General features: G+C 45.6%; 1 protein-coding gene across 12 annotated transcripts in view; it reads right to left on the bottom strand.

The window, feature by feature from the left end:
* Positions 1-21,724, bottom strand: part of TENM4 (teneurin transmembrane protein 4) — a 2,793,707-nt gene that overhangs the window by 559,750 nt on the left and 2,212,233 nt on the right. For all 12 annotated transcript variants that reach the window (XM_072726015.1, XM_072726027.1, XM_072726024.1 and 9 more), the window contains one exon: positions 20,341-20,396. The gene's annotated coding sequence lies outside the window, so the exon portion shown is untranslated. The remainder of the gene's footprint in view (positions 1-20,340; positions 20,397-21,724) is intronic.

The following is a 21,724-nucleotide window of genomic DNA, read 5'->3' on the forward strand; positions in this document are numbered from 1 at the left end:
TGTGGGGAAGTCATCTGAAGTCATAAGTGCCTGAAACACGCAGGTCAAATGTAAACACCTAGCTGGGTGGCAGGGGCTAAGGACCAAAGGCAAAGAGGCAGAGGTCCCCCATCAGCTACAAGGGATGGGATTTGCTTCCCGAACTGTAGAAGGTCTTCTGTGGGAGGCAGCAGGCTCTTTGCTGTCCCAGGTATGCTGAGGCTCAGATGACAATTGCTGGTCCTGCAGATTTCAGATACAAGGATTTTTGTTCCTTTAATTCTCTTTCCTTAGAAAGTTCAGCCTCTTTCCATGGAGTCAACAAAATCAGGTCACTGCTTTTTTCATCCGGGGAAGTCGGTGCTTAATGAGAGTTTCTTAAGCCTTTGCTTTGTGTCAGGTAGCTCCCTCCATCCCCCTTACATCTGTCCAGATGTAAGGACAGATGAGTCTCTGGAAGTCAGGTAAGAGAGGTGATGGTCTGCCAAAGTGGAGGGCAAGGCTCACCGGCCTGCCCGGCACTGCAGAGCCCTCCCCCTCCAGTCCTCGGCTGAAACCCCAGCGCTCGGCATGAGGGAGAATAAAACCCCTGAGCTGGCACTTCCAGCTGTGGCATTTGATGACTCTGCTCTAAACTAGGAAAAAATTTAAAAGCCTAGCCATGTAACAATAGCAGCCTGGTATGACAGCAAGATGGCCTTGATCACTGAAGAAAGCAGTATTTTCACCTTAGTTCGGCTGTGACATGACCTTCCCCACGGTGTGGCCTGGGTTCCATTCTAGGTGCCACCCATCACTTGACACGTGGCCTTGGCCAGAGTTCTCTCTGTGCCTAAGTTTTCTTGAGGGTCTGGGAGAGCTTAGTGGCTTTCACACTGTCCTCAGGGGATCCTAAGGTCTCTCTTCCCTCCTCCCCACTTCATCCAGACAGCTCTACTTTCCTCGATTTTATAGATTGTGAGTCCCTATAAAATTTCCTTTGAAGTGAGGCTTTTGTGACCAATAAAAGTCTGAAATCCACCAGCCTGAACAATCTTGTGCATTGCTTCCAGCCCTGACATTCCCTGGTTCTAAAAATCACCAAGTTGCAATCTATTTGAGAGAACAAATAATACTCGAAGACTCAAGGTTCTGGATATGTGTGAGCGGTGTGCTTGTGAGTGTGTTTAATCCTTTAACTTTTTTTTTTTTTTTTTTTTTTTTGGATGCCTCTGCTTCTCAGACACAAACCACATATAAACATTTCACCTGGAAAGTTCGGCTGCTCTCAAGTCATTTATGTGCACAAAGTGCCTGCAGGCAAAGCAGGACAAGCGGGCATCTGTGCCCAGCACCCGCTACGTGCTTTGCACCCTGCAGGTGGGGAAGACACTGCTGTCTCACGGCTTGCAAACAAGCAACCTAGTTGAGAGAAACATAGCTCTGCCAGCCAGGTACTCACACCCTTGGCTTTTTATTTCTCCTGCTGGCCTGTCTCTATCCCCCACGCCCTCCTTGATTCTTGCCCATCTCTCTAAGATGGAAAAAAAGAAAAAAGAAAAAGAAAAAAAGACAGGAAATGGAGCCCAGTAACCATTTCAAGATGGTGATAGGATGCTAGAAAATCTGCACTGAGTGGGCTGCAGACTTTGTAACATTTCCAAAGGCTTGTTGGGTCAAACTTCCAGACCCAGGACCATCGTAGAACCACAGCTGCACACCCAGCCTGAGGGCAAAAAGATTTGAAGCCAGTTCTCCCTGGGTGACAGGTAATCTTCAGCGTCCTGTGCAGACAGGCCTGCTGGTCCAGCCTAAGATCCCGGCAGCGGGGAGGGAAAGAGAGGAAATCCAGACTGCAAATAAATCAAAAATATTTTCTACTTCTCTTTGGACCCTGTGGGTTTTATTTGGGGGAAGGGTGGAGCTCACATGCTTTTCTGATTACATCTTCACTATGCCACCTAAAAATGAGCAGATAAATAGCCTGGAAAGCTACAAGAGGCCCTGGAGATCATCTAATTCACCTCCCACCTTAAGGATGGGAGAACTAGCATCCAGAATAGAGGAGCTCCTTGCTGGGAGTCAACCAACTCTAGAAAAATTTGGTCTGGACCTCAGGCCACTGGCCGTTTCATTCAGTTCCCAAGGCTCAAGTCTCCTGCTTTAGTCACAGCACGCTGTGGTAAGAGAGGGCAGGAGTGCTGTGCATAGCACATGCGGGGACATGGTACCTGTGTGTAGGAGGCATATTACAGCAGCCATGTGTCATTGTTCAAGTTGTACACTGCACAAGGCGGTGAATGAGACCCCAAAGCTGGTCCACACTGCATGCCCACCCGCGTGCCCTGATGCAGGGCTCTGTCTGCTTGGAGGAAAGGCATCTTTCTCTGTCAAGGAAGTGCTCTATGGGCGAGCAGGACTTCTGGGGAGCAGAGAGTATTCACAGAGGAGAAATTGGAACATGGCACCAAGAAGAGTTTATCAGGCAGAGAAGGAAGAGCAGGCATTCTGTGACAGGGAGGATGTGCAAAAGGCCCTGTTAGGGATGTGTTAAAGTCAGCGGTCGGCGTAGCTCTCTCCTGGCCTAGGCCCCATGCCCTGTGACACCTGAGTCTCCATCTCCAGCATCTCCAGGAGGACCAGGACAGTAAATTCCCGCTCTGGATACCATCTTAGTAGAAGATTACAGACCCTGCCCCTCATAGCCACCTCACTGCCCCATTCCAACCACTCTGGTGTCCTGATAGAACCTTCAGAAGCTTCTGTCTCTACCACACTCCCTACTGCTCTCAGGGCACCCTCTGTGGCCTCGCTCCCTCTTGGCCAGCCTTTTCCACGTCCCCCCCCCCCCCCCCACCAACTTCCTGAGGAGAGAGGAAGCCGATCAGCCTGAGGAAGGGAGAACCAGCCCAGCTGCTCTGCCTGCCTCTTGGGGTCAGGGTCAGCTGGCTGCAACCACTCCTCCCCCTCCATCCCCTCAACTTCTGCTGCTTTAGGAAAGGGCTGAAGACACAGATTCTAAATATAGGTACATCTCCCAACCTCCTGCCCAGCTAATATTAGCCCTTTTGTGGAATCCACTGACAGCAGTATTCCCCTTTTTTTGGCTGCACTGGTGGGAATTCTTCTGCTTACAGTAAGGGAGGCTGAGCCAGCAAAAGACTGGGGACCACACTGAGCCAAATACAGTGAGAGCTCTGCTAACTGGGGGCTGTGCCAGATGATTTATGGAGCTCCTTTCCAACACAAGATTTATGATTCTATGAACGGGGAGGCTTGGGAAATGGGGGTGGGGGGCTGGTTCTGGTTAATTGAATTTGTCAGCTTCCAGATGGAGGAGGCACTAACATTTGTTGATAATTTACTCTGAGCCAAGGATACTACTGAGGATTTCAAATATGTGATTTCCTTGAATCTTTACAACAGCCCTAGGAGAGGGGTAGGACTGTTATCCCTATTTTACAGATGAGGCCACTGAGGCTCCTCGAAGGGAAAGTGACTGGCTCTATGACAAACAGCTAGTCAATATAAAGATGAGATTTGAACTCAGGTCTTGGTGACCCCAAAGCCTTGATTTTTCATCATGCTGGTAGGTTTATTTGCTTCAATCTGGTAGAAAATCTTCTGAAGACAGTACGGGTATGATGCGTCTGTATGGTCCATAGTTAGGATCAGAGAAGCGGAGCAGGAGTTGAGTCAGGGGCCTTGAACCCTGGGCCTGCCTCTGTCAGGCCAACCTGCAGGAACCGGGTAAGGGTCTCTGAGCCTGGGTTTTCCTTTCTTCAGGTAAAGGAACTCCAGTGGCACTTTTAGCCCTGACTCTTGGTTGGAGTCTATGTTGCATTTCTCTGAGTAGGTATTTTGATGGCCAGTTCTCACCACCCAGTAAAAAAATGTAGCCTGAAAAGGGCCTGGGGATGCAGGAGCCTGAGCTGGGGGCAGAGGACAAAATGAACAAGTTACTGACCAGGAGGTTCCAAAGTCGCCTTCCTACAAGATTTGAGATCATTGTCTTGCAACTCCTCTCTGCAAAGTAAAAGAGAACAAAAAAGCTAATTCTGCCTGAGGTAGCATAGCACAAATGAGGTCCTTGGGGTGTCTCTAATGCACTTGGAAAGGAGAGGAGAGGAGAAGGCAGATTCAAGGGAGAGTGTGAGTGACCAGTGATACATGGGCGGACAGTGGGTATTGATTTCATTCGATTGTTTATCTTCCCATCTTGTTCCAATGAAGATTTAATGCAGGAGGATTTAGGAGGCAGTGATACCTAAGAGGACGGCAATGCTATCCACTGAGAAAGGAATGGAGCCAGTGAAGACAGCTGATCGAGTCTAGAAACATAGTCATGACTGCTTGTCTCCTCTAGGAAAATGAGACTCACCAGACAAACTGACTCATGTCTGTCCAATGGATTGTTCTTTGCACCTGCAGAAATGCACTCTTCAGTGTGTTGGCCTCCTTGACAGTGTCTTGGTTAACGACTTAGGACCAAAGACCAAGGCTTGCTTGATAGCTCCTGAGAACCTCATGGAAGGATCTCTTCCCAGACTCAGACACTGGAGGAGCTCCCCCAACAAGCAGAGTCAGAGGAAGTCCCCCAAGCCCTACCACTTCATCTCTGTTGTATTTTATTGAAGTTAAACCAATCCTGAAATTTCACTCCAAAAACGTTTCCTGGACCATTTCTCCGAGGAAGGAAGTAGGCCCATTAGCGAGCTACTCAAGTGGCCCGTGCAGTCCCTTGGGAGTTCTCGGAGCCGGCAGCTTTTGAGCAGTACTGGCAATGTGTGTGCGTGTGCACAAGTGACAGGCGGGGGCGGTGACACTGTCACTACCAGGAAATCACAAACAACAGGATTGTTTCCAAGGTGAGACAGGGGTTCTGCTTCCACACAGAAACAAACAGAGCCTGAAGGAAAAGCACACAGGCACGCCACCCTGTACAGATCCAGACAAGTGCACAGGGTCTAAGGACATACATGCACCCAACACTCACAAGCAAGGGCATGGACGCCTGAGCCCACAGAACAAAGCGGACACATTCACATGCGTCTACACCTGCAGAGTCCCCAGGCACACAGGCACACCACCATGGCTCAGCCCTCTATGTGTCCTTCCACCTGGGCATGAGGGCTAGGGAGGGTGGTCCTTCCGAGCTGGCACCAGTAGAGGAGGATTTCCAATGTTTTGATTTACACAGAACTCTGCCCCACCATGTCAGCAGGTTCATTTTCACAGCTCTTTCCTCGGCCCCTTCTGCCCAGAAGATCCCGCAATGAGTGGTCCAGGCAAAGAATGAAAACAGACCTTAAGGAACTTAACATCAGAGGAGAGGCAGCAGACAAGACAGTGGTAAGGAGGCAGGCAGGCAGGCAGGCAGGGACATGGGTGGCAGGCTTCTCTAGAGTCAGGCCATATCATACTGCTGGATCCCCAGAGCCCAGGAAGGTGGGGACACCCAATGGTGCTCCACAGATGATCACTCACAGACGATGAATTAATTCAAGGCTATTTCTGGCCAGACTTATTCAATCTATCTTGCCTCCCCACTCCCCCAGTACCAGGTCCCTATTCCGTATAGCCTGGCCATAGGGGGCCCTCCCTCACCAGGCATGAGGTGTCTTCCCACCTCATCCCCTCCACTATATGCCCCCATATCTGCATATCACTCATTGTTTGTATGCAACCGAAACTTTCCCTCTTTCTCCAGGACTCCAGACCCTTCCAGGTTTCAGAACCTCTGTGCAAAGCTTCCCGCCACCAGGAAGACCCTTTGCTTCCTTCTCTGTTTGGTAAACTCTTTCCCTTCTTTGAAGCTGCATGTTCTGTAGCCTTCACTGATCCTTCCCTCCCTACCTCTTCCCCTAGTCTGATTCATTGCACCCTCTCAAGAGCCCCTGAAGACCTTGCTTCATCCCTTTCTGACTCCCTGCCCAGGGAGCAGCTCCAGGTGGGGTGGGGCACCCTGTCCCACTCCTCCCAGAGCCTCACCCTCAGTAAAGCGATGCTGGGATGAGAAGGTGGGGAGGACTCAGCTGGGCCTGGTTCTGGGCTTTATGGAGTCCTGTAACTTCCTCCCTCCTTGGAGTGGGCACAGAAGCAGCAATAGATGGCAAGCATGAGAGCCAGAGTGGAGATGGAAGTGCGTCTGGGGCACAGACTGTACAAAACCTGCATCTAGGGCTGCTGCGATTATGCAGGTCCTCCCCCTGGGACACCTTCCAGGGCATAATTCATCCCCTTACCCCTTGACATGTGGATCTTACAGCCTCTGTCCCACTTAACCTCACCAAAGCACTCTTCTCCAGAGGCCCCTGGGTATAAAACATCATTAAGGACATATCTCTCCCAGGTTAAACTTTCTAACTCCCCAATGCCCAAGAGACACTGCTCTGCCTTTTGGCTAGAGAAAGTAGGGCAGCCATGCTGGGTCAGTGGAAGCAGGAGCTGTGGGACCCTCCTGCCCCCTCAGGAAAGCCTCAGATTGATTAATACCTGCTTGGCCCACTCAACAAAATAAACTTATAAAATGAGATGATTTAAAATCTTTTTTTTTTCCTTATTGATTTATTTGTATTTCTAAAAGGTCACAGTCAATTCTTTTTTTAACTGGACAGAAACCCAGAATGAGTAAAGGATTAAGATACAGAAGTAAATTCAGCGGCAAAAACATCTGAATATCTTTACATTCTGGAGAGCATGGCGTTAGGCTCTGCACATAGAGAGGTGAGAGAGATCTATGCTCAGCCTTCCGAGAGCCTCTGTGTTAGTAGAAAAAGAGTTTCCTTGTTTACATTCAGATTCAAAGGCAATCCTTGGCGTCTTGGATATGCCTGAGGATGTCACAGGGGTCCTTCCAGGGCCTTCTCACAGCGAACCCAAGAGGGAAGTATTATGATCACTTCTCTTCCCCAGATGAAAAACAGTGAAGCTCAGAGGGTTAGATGATTTGTCCAGGGTCAAGAAGCCACCGAGCAGATTGGGATTTGAGCCCAGGTTTATGTAGCTCCCAACCTTGATGGTCTTGCTTCTATAATGAAATGGCCCTATCTCTGGTGCAACAGTAGAAAATCCTGAAGATATTTGGAGAACCCTTATTTCATTTCATTGTCACAACAACTCTAATAAGTAGGCATTAATGTCTCTATTATTACCAGGGAGCACACTGAGATTCAGTGTTATCCATTCCAGCTTGGAAATGGGAGTCAGGATCAGAATTCAACATTTTTGAGTCTGACCTCCTACTAAGCTGGGGGAATGGCCCTTCCAGGGTCATGGAAGGGAAGACAAGGTCCAGGGGGTGGGGGACGCTCCATGACAAGGCCCTAGGAGACCTGCATGTCATTCCAGGACAATTCTCTAAGGTCTAGACCTGACCTTTGTTACCAAATCTTGTTTCAGTTCTGCCTCTAAAAAAACATCAAAATCCTGTCAAAAGACCAAAAAAAAAAAAAAAAAAATCATTTGACAAAATCTGATACACTTTCCTGAAAAAAATACGTAACAAACTATGAATACAAGGAAACTTCAGCTTAATAATGGCCACCTTTGAAAAACCCACAGCTAACATTGGACTTAATGGTGAAAGACTGAAATTTTCCCTCTAAGATTAAAAACAAGACAAGCTGTGTGCTCTCACCATACTGTATTGGAGGTTCTAACCAGGGAAATTAACCAAAAAAAAAAAAAAAAAAAAAAAGATAAAAAGGCATCCAGATTAGGGAAAAGGAGAAGTAAAACTATCTCCATTCACAGACAGATAACAAGATCTGGTATGTAGAAAACCCTAGTGAATCCACAAAAGAATACTGGAACTAATAATCATGTTCAGCAAGGCTGCAGGATATAAGATTATTGTACCAAAATCATTTGTTTTCTATATACTAGCAATGAACAACCTAAAAATGAAATCAAGATACCAATTGTATTTCTGATTACATCCAAAAAACCATGAAAATATTTAGGAATGAATTTTAAAAAGAAGTGCAAGACTTCTTGACAAGTGCAAAACTTCTTTATATGTCATGTGTAATCATATGTATAATACTGAACACCATAAAACACCGAAGGGAAAGACATCTATGTTTATGATTTGAAAGACTTAATATTATTTAGACGGCAACATTCCTAACTTGCTTGACAGATTCAATGCATTCCCTACTGAAACCCCAGTTGGATTTTTCTTTTTTTAAGAAATGGGTAAGTGTATCCTAAAATTCATATATGGATGAAAGAGACACAGAATACCCAAAGCAGTCTTAAAAAAGAACAAAGTTGGAGGACCCATAGTTCTCAATTTCAAACCTTTTATGAAGCTACAGTAATCAAAACAGTGTGATATTGGCATCAGGAGAGACATACAGATCAATGGGCTGATGGAATGGAACTAAGAGTCCAAAAATAAACCCTCACATTTATGATCAATTTATTTGTAATGAGAGTACCAAGATAATCCAATGAGGAAAGAACAGCCTTTTCAACAAATGGTGCTGGGACAACTGGATATCCACAAGCAAAAGAATGAAGTTGGTCGCATACTACACAATATACAAAGATTAACTCAAAGTGGATCATAAACTTACACATAAGAAATAAAACCATAAAACTCTTAGATGAAAACATAGGATCAAGTCTTCATGACTTCGGGTTAAGCAGTGATTTCTTAGATGTGATACCTAAAGCACAGATGACCAAAATAAGAACAAAAACAAAATGCTGAACTTCATCAAAATTAAAAATTTATGTGCTTTAAATAACATTATCAAGAAAGGGAAAAGATAACTCATAGAATGGGAGAAGATATTTGCACACCATATATTGGATGAGTAGCTTGTTTCCAAAATGGAAAAAGAACTCCTGTAACTCAACAATAAAAAGAAAAGTAACACAATTAAGAAATGGGCAAAGGACTTGAGTAGACATTACTCTAAAGAAGATATCAAAGTGGCCACCAGGTGCAAGTAGGGATGCTGAACATAGTTAGTCATTAGGGAAATCTGAATCAAAGCCACATGAGATGTCACTTCAAACCCAGAAGGATGGTTAGAAAAGGAGAGAGACTTTTCCAAAGTGTTGGGAAGAATATGAATAAATTGGAAACGTCACATGTTGCTGGTGGGATTGTAAAATGGTAACAGCTAATTTTGAAAGCAGATTGGCAGCTTCTGAAGATGTTCATCATATGACCTCACCATATCACTTCTAGGTATGCACCCCCAAAGAACTCAAAGTACATGTTTACACAACCACTTGTACACGAATGTTCATAGCAGCATCGCTCATAATAGCTAAAAAGTACAAAGAACCCAAATATCCATCAACTGAAAAATAGGTAAATGAAATGAGGTGTGTGTGTGTATGCATGTGTGTGCATGCACATGAATTAGCAATAAAAAGGAATGAAATACTCATACATGCTACAACATGGATGAATCTTGGAAACATTAGGCTAAAGCAAGAAATCAGACACAAAGGTAACATATATGATTCTATTTAAGTAAAATGTCCAGCATAAGCAAGTCCATGGAGAGAGAGAGTAGATTAGTGGCTGGTGGGGTCCAGGGGAGCAGAGAATGGGGAGTAACTGATAATGAAAATGGGGTTTCTTTCGGGGGTAATGAAATGATCTAAAATTAGATAGTGGTGAGCATTGCACAACTCTGTGAATATACTGGAAAACACTGAACTGTACAATTTTGAAAGGGTGAACTTTATGGCATGTGAATTATCTCTCAATAATGCTGTTATAAAAAAATATGCATGAAAAAGACTGTAGGGAATGGGGAAAGTGGAAACAGCTGACTTGCTAGAAGTAGTGAGATAGAAGGTAATTTTATTTTATTTTCTGTTATTGTTGTTTTAATGTTGTTTGGCAATGACATGTGAAAAGGAGGGAGAGAAAGTAATAGTCCAGTAGAGAAGAAGACAGCTAGCTTGGGAGTCCAGGGCTCCGAGGCTGTCATCCCTCACTCTGTTCGTCACTCTCACTAGCTAGACTTTATGCTCTTAAGTGGCTTCAACACCCTGAGTCTTGATTTCTTTTTCTTGGGAGTGGAATAATATCAACCTTGTAGGGCTGCTGTGAGGATCTCATGTGGCCTTACATACACAGAGCACATATGTGGCAGATACCTACAGTGTTCATCATCTTTCATCTTCATTTATTTATTCAAAGAATTATGGAGCATCTGGTACATACTGAGGATATAGATTGGTCCAACTAAGATTGGACCTTGTTCTTAAATATCTTGGAGTTTAGAGAAGACGGGCATAAATAACCAAAACAAGTTCACTGAGAAGGATCATAGTAAATATATCCACAAATAGTTTGTTGGACAAGTTATCAGCATAGATCAAATATGTTTGGGAATTTGTGTTGGGAGCTACTGGGGCCAGGTCAAGAGATGGAAATCCACAGAAGAATGATAGCATCCAGAACCACAGATCACATATTTGTTCTGTAGCATGGTTTCATGTGTACTGTCTCATGCAATCCTCAGAGAATGTCAGCGAGTAACGTATTACTACTGTACTTTATAAATGTACTAAGTCTTAGAGAAGTTAAGGGAAAGTTCTATTTTCATAAAGCCAGCTCATGGTGCAGGAACCCTTCAATGTCATGAAAGCTGCCTCTTCTGAGCAATCCTGGCCACATTCAACTAAGAAGGAACGTTGGGGTGGGAGCAGGGGAGTGAAGAAAATGAAGAGGAGCTCTCTCTAAGTGAGGCCTAGTTAAAGGTATTGAGTATGTAACCTGTCCCCTGGGGGTCCAGTGAGAAACATGCCAGATAGAAACCCAAGAACCAATTCAGCCCTGGATCACCTAACAAAGATTTACAGCCTTCCTTAGGGGAAATATTCATGCTCTGTAGGTCATCCATATCTAGCAAATACTTCTCCACTGATCTCACTAGGTAATAAGCTAGGGGTGGGGAAGGAAAACATAGTATTATTTATAGAGCACCTACTGTGTACAGGGCATTATACAAGGAGCTTCCCCAACAGTAGGCTCTTGAAGCATTGCAATGGCCTCTTTCTACATTGACACTGAGGTAACACTAATGACCAGAGAGGTCAAGTTCCCTGCCCAAGGTCACACAGAAAGCTTGTTATCAGAGAGGAGTGAGCCTCCTTTCCACTTAGATTCCAAATTTCTCCCTGTGCAAAGAAGTCATAGTCTCAAGGGCAGAGGGCAAAATCAACACATTGCCTGTAAGGGCTCAGAAGCTTCACAGCATCAGGGACCCATGCCATCCATTTATACAACATTAAAGAAAAAAAACAAACAAACAATGACCAGTCTGCATTTCCAGGGTGAGGGGGTGAGCCACTGGTTTTATTTTTGTATCCTCAGGGCTTAGCTGCCTATCTGACACAGAATAGGGACCTCTATAGATCCTCTTTAACAACAGCCTAAGTGACCCTTGATTTTGATGGAACCAGACCTCAAGTGACAGCAAAAGACCTCCCTTTACCAAATGCAACTTCCTCAAAGGAGCAGGATGACAGATGAGAGAGCACAGGCATTCAGCAGAGAGACCCAGGTGGGTCCTTCAGTGATGCTGGCAGACTATTTGTGACTGGCCAGCTGGACTGACCAAAGTCTCATTCATCAAAAGCCATAACAAGTCCATTTGTTGGCTTCAGTGCCAGCCCCATCCAATTGCCCCTGACAGTGAGTCTGTGATCACCAAGGCTCCTCACCATTGCAACATCTGCAGAATTAGTTGAAATGGAGCAATGGTAGGCCCAAGAGCCTGGCTGTACCCAGCACTCTATAACTACCTCACTCAGGGAAAACAGAAGAGTCTCCAACCCACCCAGCAGGGTAGGGTGTCCACCAGCACTCTGCAGTGATTCATGATAACCTACAGGATTAACAACTGAGGGCACAGAGCTCTCAGCCAGGCAAGATTCAACAAGAGGAGCCTGGACTCATCAAGGGATCACCCCAATAAATGTCCCAAAGGTATAAAAGAAAGAACACAGATTTAAGGAGCCTACAGACCTAAGAGAAAGCCCAGCCCTCCCTGCAAGAGGTCTTACCTTCAGAAAGCATCTTGGCCTCTCTAAGTATCCAATTTTTCATCAGCTAAACCTGGATGTCATGTGCTGCTGTTACACAGGCCAGACAGGCTAATTGGATGGACGAGCTTGGCAGGTGACTGGCAATGTGAATACTCGGTGAAGGAAGGATGCTTGAAGGGAGCTGATGGTTGATATAAGAATGGATGAGATGATGCAAGAATATGTGGTTAAAAAAAAGAGAGAGAGAGATAAAGCTGTTGAGGGAGGGAGAGGGAGAAGAAAAGGAAATGAATCATAGGGAAACTGCATTTAGTAGGGGTAAAAGGAAAACAAGTCAGAGCTCAGATAGAACGTGGTCAGAGTATAAAATAAAGAAGAGGACAAAAAAAATCCACATTTTCCACTAGACGTGTCAGGGAAACTGTCTACAGTTTGCCAACTGTTCGATCTTGCAAGAGCAATCATAACACTGGAGACTTCTTATTACACCATCAATAAACGTCTCCTATAGATGTAGAGGCCAAAGGTAGCAAGTGGGTTCCTTCTCACCAGCCAATTCCAACTGATTGATAATGTTTATCTGAAGCACTGTATTTGAAAAAATTCTGAGGCCTCATATCAGCACAGTAGTAAAGAGAGCTGTTTCCATTAGCGATGTCTGCAGTGGGGTGTAGGGAGGGAATGGCAGCCTGTGTGCCATTTGTGGTGGAGACTGCCTCGCTGCCCAGATAAGCCCTTTGGGACGAAGGCACTCATTCCTCTAGCTGCAGGGAGCGCTGTTGTTGGCTGCTGACAGTTCTCAGTGGAGTCCCTCTCTGGGAATAGCCCTTGGCCAAGAAAGCTGCCTCACCCAAGGGTAGCCCACAGTAAGATGGCAGTAAGATTAACTCCTCCAGATTCAACACAGGGTATCTGGAGGGCCATCCCAGCTCCAGTGCTCCTTGTGGGGCCAGCTGATGTCCATGTTGTGAATGTGTTGCAGTTCAACTCCCCCTATGATCCAGTCCTACTTCCCTTACACATGATGATCCTGAGGGCAAGCCCAGCAAATCTGCATGCAAATTTCTCTAGAGTCTGGTCCCAGGACCCCAACCTAATGCACCACACATCTGCCATTCCTGCACAAGCTCTACCCCTCTATGGCTAGCTAATCGCTTGTCATCTGCATTTACTCCTCACCAGAGTGCTACTCTTAGTTAGCCAATGAGAACACATAGTCCGTCAGCTGTCCCTTTCTCCCTGTTCACAAGGAAATGCAAAGGTAAGTTCTCCAGTCTTCTCTTGCCTAGGTGGACGTAGATGTCTGCTTTAGGCTTGGAGTCTCTCTGATCTAAAACGAGGGTTGGCTCCATTCCTCTCATTTTCAGCCATGCTTCCTCCCAGCCTCTGACCCTAAGAGAGACAGCATTTGTCGTCCCTGATTCAATTTTTGGAACAGTTGTAAATTGAAGGTGTCACCAGGAAGCACAGTATATGTTAACCACTTTCATTGGCACAATGCTTTCAAGTTACACGTACAAGTTATTTTATAGACATAGTAACTCCTGAAAGTTATTATTATTTCTTTTGAATAAAAGGTATAGAGAGGTTAAATGATTTTTCAGCCAATTGCAGAGGCTAGACTAGAATCTGGGTTTCTTGACTGCTAGTTATATAGATTCCAGCCACAGGCAGAAACCACTTAGCTGGCCTCTGCGTCTCTCTCAGGGTCAGTGGATGTTTTCTAGAAAACATTGAAACACTGGAATTAGCTCAGGTGGTTCCTTCCCATCTCCCCTTTCTAACTTTGGCAAAATCCTGGGGACTTGATGGTGTTCAAATCCCTAGCCAAGCACTGAAGAGCACCATGGAATGTAGAGAATGTTGTAACAACCCAGGGCCAGAATCCCCAGTACAGCCCCACCAAGGGGCCATCTTATCTTGTTCCTGCTTGGATTGTTCTTTGATGGGGAGTACACTACCTCACAAAGCTGCTCATTCTGTGTCCCCTCATTTGTACAACTGGAACATATCAAAAAGAAAAACTGGGTGGGGAGGGAGTGTCTGGGTGGCTCAGTTGGTTAAGCATCCAACTTTTGATTTCAACTCAGGTTATGATCTCAGGGTCATGAGATCAAGCCCTAAGTTGGGTCATGATCTCTGTGTAAAGTCTGCTTAAGCTTCTCTCCCTCTGCCTGTGCCCCTCCCCTCACACCTGCTTGCATGTACACATGCACTCTCTCTAAATGAGAGAGAGAGAGAGAGAGAGAGAGAGAGAGAGAGAGAAACTGGGAGACTTAAATGAGATAATGAATGTAAAACACATAGTGTAGTACTTAGCACGTGGTAGTAGTCAGTGTATGGAAGGAGTTTTTTTCTCTTTCCATTAGATGCAGAACAAGAGTTGGACAGAACTGGCTTGTAGGAGCAGCACCCTCAGCTCCAACAAACACAGCCCTGAGATAGAGCTGGAGAGGTCTGGAGTGTGGCTCTGCTATCAGCTACTGAGGTTTGAGTATGGGCTCTTCATTCAGCTGTGTGACCTTGGAAAAGTCATTCTGTTGCTCTGTGCCTCGATTTCCTCATTTGTAAGATGGAGACTCCAATACCTACCTCAGGGGGGTTGTTGTGTAAATGCTTAGGTCTCTGCCAGGCACATGGTAGGTGTCAGTTGTCATTTTTGTCATCATTCTCATCTTACAGACAAGGAAACTGAGGCCAAAAAATTGAGCCATTTCCACAAAGTCAAACAGCCAATGAGGAGCAGAGCCTAGACAGAAATCTTGGTTTGACTGAGTCCCAAGGACATGAGCTTTCTTTGATGTAACATGATTTCTGCTGTTCCTTTTGCCTTTTTTTTTTTTTTTTTTTTTTTTTTTTTTTTAAGAAAAGGGGGAAGGAAAGGACAAACACTCCTAAGGAATTCCACCAGAGAAGCTGGCACATCCTGCTCACTGGGAGGAAGTAATTTGTTTATAAAGGCATAGCTAAGTGACTCTGCGTGTCATGTAGAGCATGCTGCCTGCCTGCTGGAGGGACACACCAAGGACCAGCGCAAACACAACAGCTCCTGCTCCCCAGGCTGCCACCAGAGCAAAGTCAGGGCCTTCATTTTGGTGGCAGTAGGAAGGATAGATGAGTCACCCCCACAGGGCTGGGTGACATATGGGTGACTCTGAGGCCCTGGGAAAGATGAAGAAGCATAGCAAGTACTTCTCAAAGATGAAAACTGTTTTAGTTCTGGGCAGCAGTGGTTCAGAGGCTGGCGCCAGCACAACATGCCAGAGTTAGGATGCAGCTGGTACAGGGCATTTCGGCTCTACACAAAGGAAGACTTTCAAGCAGGAGTGAAATTTAAAATATTTAAGACCTGATATGACACAGACAGCAGCCAATCAGAACGGGCATGATGGTTAATGAAAACAGATATTGGCTGTAAACGAACAGTAGGGTTATGTGAGTACCTCCCAGGCGAACATCAGTCTTGACAACAAAGCCCAACATGGGAACAAGAAGAGGATCAATAGGTGGCACCCCAGAAGCCAACAGAGAATTGTTCACCTATCTCCAGGAAGTCCCAGGGAGAAGTCCATGAGACCCCCAGGGCTCTGCAGAGGATAGTTTCAAGAGCACTGCTTTGGAGAAAAGAGTTAAGGGCCTCAAAGTATAGCTCCTAGGCCTAGCAAAAACCTGAGCCCACCCAAAGACTTGCCCATGAAGGCTCTAACTGGTATGTCATCATGTTGTCATTCTGCTTACTTTTCTCTGGGCCACAGAGTGTTCATCTGTGTCTCCCAAAGCAGTTGTTCTTGTTCTAGCATTTAGATGAGGGCTCCAGTGCACCTCACTGGAGTCCCAGGGACACCAAATGTAGACTAGAGGCATGTAGAGCAAGCCTGTGCCCAGTCCGGAGTCAAGAATTGGAACCCTAGTTCAGCCTAGGCAGCCCCCAGAGCCATTCCAAGTGCCCCCTCTGTCCCAGCTCAAATCTGCCTCCCTGGTGCCTGCTTACCTTTCACTTAAAAGCACATGCTCCAGCTACCCTTTGGACAAAGTCACAAGGGGTCAATTATCTTGCGGCAATGAAGGAGAAGTACCATTTCTTCAGCTTGCATAAGATGAAGCTCCACATGATGAAATAAGTCATTGGTCTGTGAGGTCTTGTGGGAAAGTACTAGAAGGGAAGGCCCTCCCTAGAGAGCAATGTGCGAAGACCTTTCCCCCACCCAGACTCACTCGACAATGAGTCTGCAGGCATACTTGGCCAGCCTAAGAAATTCCCCTGGAAAGTGCCACTGAAACACTTCACCACTGTGCTCCATGGGCCCCCAAAAGTTGTACCTACTGATATTGACTTTGCTCTACCTGTGTCTTATAAATTGAGTCTACTTTCCTGTTAGTTACTAGTTGTTAGTGATTCTTCATACTGTCTTTGCTACATGACTATGGTTTCCTGGCCTTCACTAACTTTGTCCCTCCTAAATGGAAACTTCCTATAGCCTTGGCTAAATAAGCACCAGATTTGAGTGACACCTTCAGGAATTTACCGCAGGAGCCATGGGCATGGACTGTGGCTATGTGGTACACTGGGACATCTGGGGAGGCCAGAACATCCAGGGGAACCGAAACATTGCAGCTGAACACCATGTGCTCAGGTCAGCAGGCTGGGCTCCCACCTGCATGCAGCTTTGCCACCTAACAGCTGCATAACCTGCAAAAGCTACCCAAATGTTTTAAGTCTCTGTTTTCTTTAATGGAAAATGCTTATAATATTAGTGTCTATCTCATAGGGTTATTTTAAGAACTAAGCAAAATAATATATACAAAGCACTTAGCACTTTGTCTAGCATGAGGTCAGCAATCAGGAAAGTTGGTCATTATTAATATAGCTCATCTGGGCACCTGGGTGGCTAAATGGTTGAGCCTCTACCTTTGGGTCAGGTTATGATCCTGGGGTCCTGGCATTGAGTCCTGCATCGGCCTCCCTGCAGGGAGCCTGCTTCTCCCTCTGCCTATGTCTCTGCCTTTCTCTCTGTGTCTTTCATGAATAAATAAAATCTTTTAAAAACTTTTAATATAGTTTATCTTTCAAATATTTATTGATTAGTTGCTATTTATTGATTAGTTGACCTTATATCCTACTAGGGGCTAGGGCTTCCAGTTCCTGCCCTCAAGAACCTGACCATTCAGTGGGAGAAGACCACAACCAATAATGAGGATGCACTATGATAAATGCTTTACTAATAATTACTTTTAAAAGCACTATCACTAAAAGGTGACAATGATTTCTTGCTAGCCACTGTGTGTATACACTTTATTTAAGAGAAGAACATAACCTTTTTTTTTGGTCCAAACACCTGGTCTCAAATCCCAGCATTATCACTGAATACCTGAATACTCTCTGTCACGTTAACTCCTTTGAAACAGCTTATCTGGAAAAATGGACACAGAAATTTTAAAAAGTATATCTAAGATGTTGCCATAGTACCTTACACAGAGTACAGTGTTTAATAAGGTCTCCTATTAAGGGTGATTAAGAGCGTTTGAAGAGCTACTGTTGGCTATTGTCCCAGTCCTAGAGGGTCTGTCTGGGTAGGTGTCAAGGTCAGGGAAGGACATCCATCCGGGGATGTGTGTCAGTGGTGTTCAGTGGCTTGTCTGGTTTGCAGCCAGTCCCGAGCCAATGACTGGAGCTATCGGGACCAGCTATCGGGACCACTCCAATGGAGTTGCCAGCAAGAACTAGCCAGGACATTCCAAATAGGGCAGGTCCTCTCGGACCAAGAGAAATTAAATATGTTGGTATAGTAAGAGGCCAAGCTAGGACTCAAATGCAGACCTGTTGTATCACGGAAGGCACCCCAAGTGGAGGCAGTGGCTTCTATACAGACCACAAACACTGGCTATGTCCCTGCTGCACGCTCGACCACACACTGGGTGTCCCCAGGCTGGGTACTGAGGGTGGGGACCAAAGACGACGCAGGGAGAACTCTGTTGCCTCTGAACAGGAGCCACACAAATTGGAACACACCAGCCCCAGAACCAAGCCAGTGCACAAAGAACAACATTGCCCAAACGCAGGCCTGTTTACACGAGTGAACATTCTTGCAGCGCGGCTTGCTAAGCCTGTTGCTAAGCCTGCCCAGTTTCCCGTCACAGAGCACTTCCCTCCTAGCTCAGGAAAGATAATCACTCTGGGAACCAGCTTCCTTAGGAGGCCTGGAAGAATGTTTTCGGTCTAGAGTGAAACCTCCCTTTCAGCAGGGCTTCTCCTCCTCTCATGTCAGACAAGGGGAAACCCAATCTATAAAGGAAAGGGTCTGCACGGACACGGTACCGCTGGGTGTCGCGGGCTGTAAGTGACCCCCGGGGAAAGGAAGGAGCACCGATCTCTCTCGGCTTGGAGCACCTCCTAAACAAAGACCCTAAAGTCTCCCGCTGGAACAACACGAGACACAGGACGCTCAGGTTCCAAGCACACCCGCAGGTATCATCTATCAGTTCTGACACCAGCCTTGTCTGTGTTGGAGTCCAAGCGGAGAGATCAGATAAGAGCCAGGGTAGACAGGGGGGTGGAGAGCAGGAAGGGGGAGAAAAGGCTTTGGGGAGATCACTACAAATAGTAGGAGTTTTTACCTGACACCAAAGAACAGGGCAAGGGAGAGCTGTGTGATCTAAGCCAGGATGAAAGAAAGGCTGGCCTCCCCCTTGTAATATAAGAGTTTAATGATACTTATTAAAAGCCCATTTCTGGGTCCTATTGAAAAATTATACCCATAAGTGTTTCTTTTTTCATATGAATTGCTTCCTAGAGATTAAGTGTGCCTGCGTGCACACACACACACAAACTCCTTACAGATTCCACACCCCACCCCTGCACACACACACATCCTCCATAAATCCCGCACATCCCACATATCACACACGTCAGTACCTCTTCGTCAAGGACAGCCACAATTCACAACACACACGCATACTGTAAAGCAGGAAAACCAGGCCTGATCCCTGAGGTTATTCACACACCCTTTGAAATTGCAGACTTTGAGGGAGCCCAAGAGCTTCATGCTCAAGTTGTCATCCCCGCAAACAAACAGCACAGCCTCTAATCCATATCACTCTCCACGTCTTGCCTGAGGCCAGGCAACTCTGCAAAAGCTGAAGCTACCAGGATCATTAAGCTTTGGTGGAAAGCAACAGCATTCAGGAGGGTCACTGAGGAGGAAGGGGTCTGTGCCCCTCTGGCTTGTGGAGGATTCTTTCTGATGGGCTGAGTACGGGCCACCTGGAGGAGGTAGCCCTGGGCCTCCGCCTGGGGCATATTTTTTTCTGGCTATTAACTTACCCAGAGCACAAGGCTCCCTTCACTCTCAGCCAGAGAAGGTGTTGCTTTCTGGAATAATCAGTTAGATGCAAGAAAGTACTCCCTGCAGAAAAGTATCCTTCCATCAGGATGGGCTCCCTCCTGGTGCTATTCTCCCCAGTGTTCTACTCACTGCTAAGGGGTACGGGGTTCAAATGCTAAAATCATCAGGTAGATGCAGGTAGAGCAGTTTGCTGTTATCAGAAGCAAATGCTCTGGAGTTAGCAGATCTGGTTTCAAGGTCAGCTCTAACCCTTTACTAGCTGTATGGCCTTGCCAACTCCCTGAGCCACGGTTTTCTTCTTGGCAAAATGGCAGTAACAGCTTCTTTCCATCTTCTGGAATTGGGGGGAAGATCACAAAATGCCCTACAGACCATAAACTCCAAAGCAGATGTTAGAGATTTTCATGATGAGACAGTAATGAGGAAATGGAGGGGCTCATAAATGGGGCTGTGGGTGCCTCCAGGGCAAAGCCTGGGTTGTATTTCTCTGTTTACCTTCAGTGCCTGGCACAGAGGGCTGGCACTAAATATTCTGCGAGAAAATGGTTTTGAAAGAATCAGTAGACTTGTGAGTTAGGTGGCTTGTTTAAGGTCACAGAACAGCTGATGCCAGGACTGAAGCCCAGGTCCCCTCACCCTCTAGTCCCAGGCTCTCTGTTCTAGATGCACCGAACTGTTGGGTCTCTGGAAGGGGCAGTGATGTCAAACTAGCCACAGCATGGGCCAGGTTTTAATGAGCCCTATCATTCCCCAGGAAAGATCCACCATGAGCAAGCAATGCCCAGGAAGCCCTCACAAACTCACTTGTTAAACATTCCAACTCAACAGTGAAAACAAACAGAAACTACAGTGCAAATCATACCCAAATGCCTCAAACCAATTCATCTTATTTCTGGTCTTGAATTGCACAAATCAGAAGTCACAAGACTGGGACAATAAGCCGGCAGAAATTCTGGCTGCGGAGATTAGCAGTATATCTTGTTTCCAGCTCACTTTCAGCATTATCACTTACCTACTGGCCAATCGTCTGGGAGATCACTAGCCCTCTCGGAGTCTCAGTTTTTCCATCTGCAAAACAAGAAGATGATCACAATTAATCTCTTGAGACCACTGGACTAAAATACATCAGACGTTTCATACCTCATATCGGTTACCAACTGGTTATGATCCAGTATAACAGGGGAAATTGCTAACGGTCAGGGGCTGGAAGGGAATTATTTCAAAAGTGAAGTGTGATAATTAATAGTAATGTGTCAAGCAGGGTGCTGATGGTGTTCAACCCTCAGTACAGAAAATTCAGCCTTTCCATCATTTTGGCACTTCTTTTTATTTTTCATAAATGTAAAACGTAAGGACCACTGAAATACGAAGAGAAATAGAGCAAACAAAAAAGTCAGTACCTCAACATACTCACTCCCAACATTTTAGGGTATTTTTCCAGTTTTTCTCTTCTAATGCCAGAGTTCACCATTTTGCAGAGTGGGGACCACAGAGGTGTACTATACTGAAATGCCCCCACCCTGGACCCCCAGTGTTATACCACAACTGTTGCCCACATTATTAACTTTTTTTTACTCTGACATCAGCTTTGTCAGCTTCCAAGAGTCTTGGGCCCTGGTCAGGTCTCTGGCAGGTACCGTGCACACTAGGGCCCAGGGACAGCAGGGGCCCTGGATTGCTCTTTCCCCAGTCTGGGTTCAGTTACCTCATCTGCAAAATGAGGAAACCAGAAAGGCCCATCCCAGAAATCATTTTTAACTGAAAGACATGAAGCTAAGGAAAAGTGAAGAAAACTTATATTTGAGTCCCTATTATGTGAAAATGAGTCCATATTGTTGAGCTGATAATATCTATGGATATTATCTCCTGAGCCTCATAGCCACCTGGGAGATCTTCCAGGCAAGAAAATTTCAACTCAAGGAGGTCCAATGATCCATCCAAGACCCGCTGCAGTCATGTTGGAACCACTTGCCCAATTTTTGCCATAATAGCAATGTCTCACTTCTACTACCGTTTGCTAATTTTTCAAAATTTATTTATTTATTTGCATTTTTTGCTTAACTTTATTTTAATGGATTTTTTTTTTTTAAGTTTCTGCTGCACTTTATTTCTGCCCCTTCTCTCTAAGGCCCACTGAAAGACAATCTTTCAACTCAGATGGATTCTCTAATACCAAAATGGTTGCTAACAACTTAAAGGAATTTTTAGTCATGACCATTTTATATAAAAACATCTGTGAGGTCATAGGCTTGAAGTATTGTTTTTATATATTTTCTAATACTCATTAATATAACTTTGACATTTAGACTGCTAAACCATGCACTTCCCAGCGGTGCTCCTACTTTATCTTGGGAAGGATGGTTTAGAGTTCCTTGCTGGAACATAATAAGTCTGTC

Source organism: Vulpes vulpes, chromosome 11, assembly GCF_048418805.1.
Source record: "Vulpes vulpes isolate BD-2025 chromosome 11, VulVul3, whole genome shotgun sequence".
NCBI lineage: Eukaryota > Metazoa > Chordata > Mammalia > Carnivora > Canidae > Vulpes > Vulpes vulpes.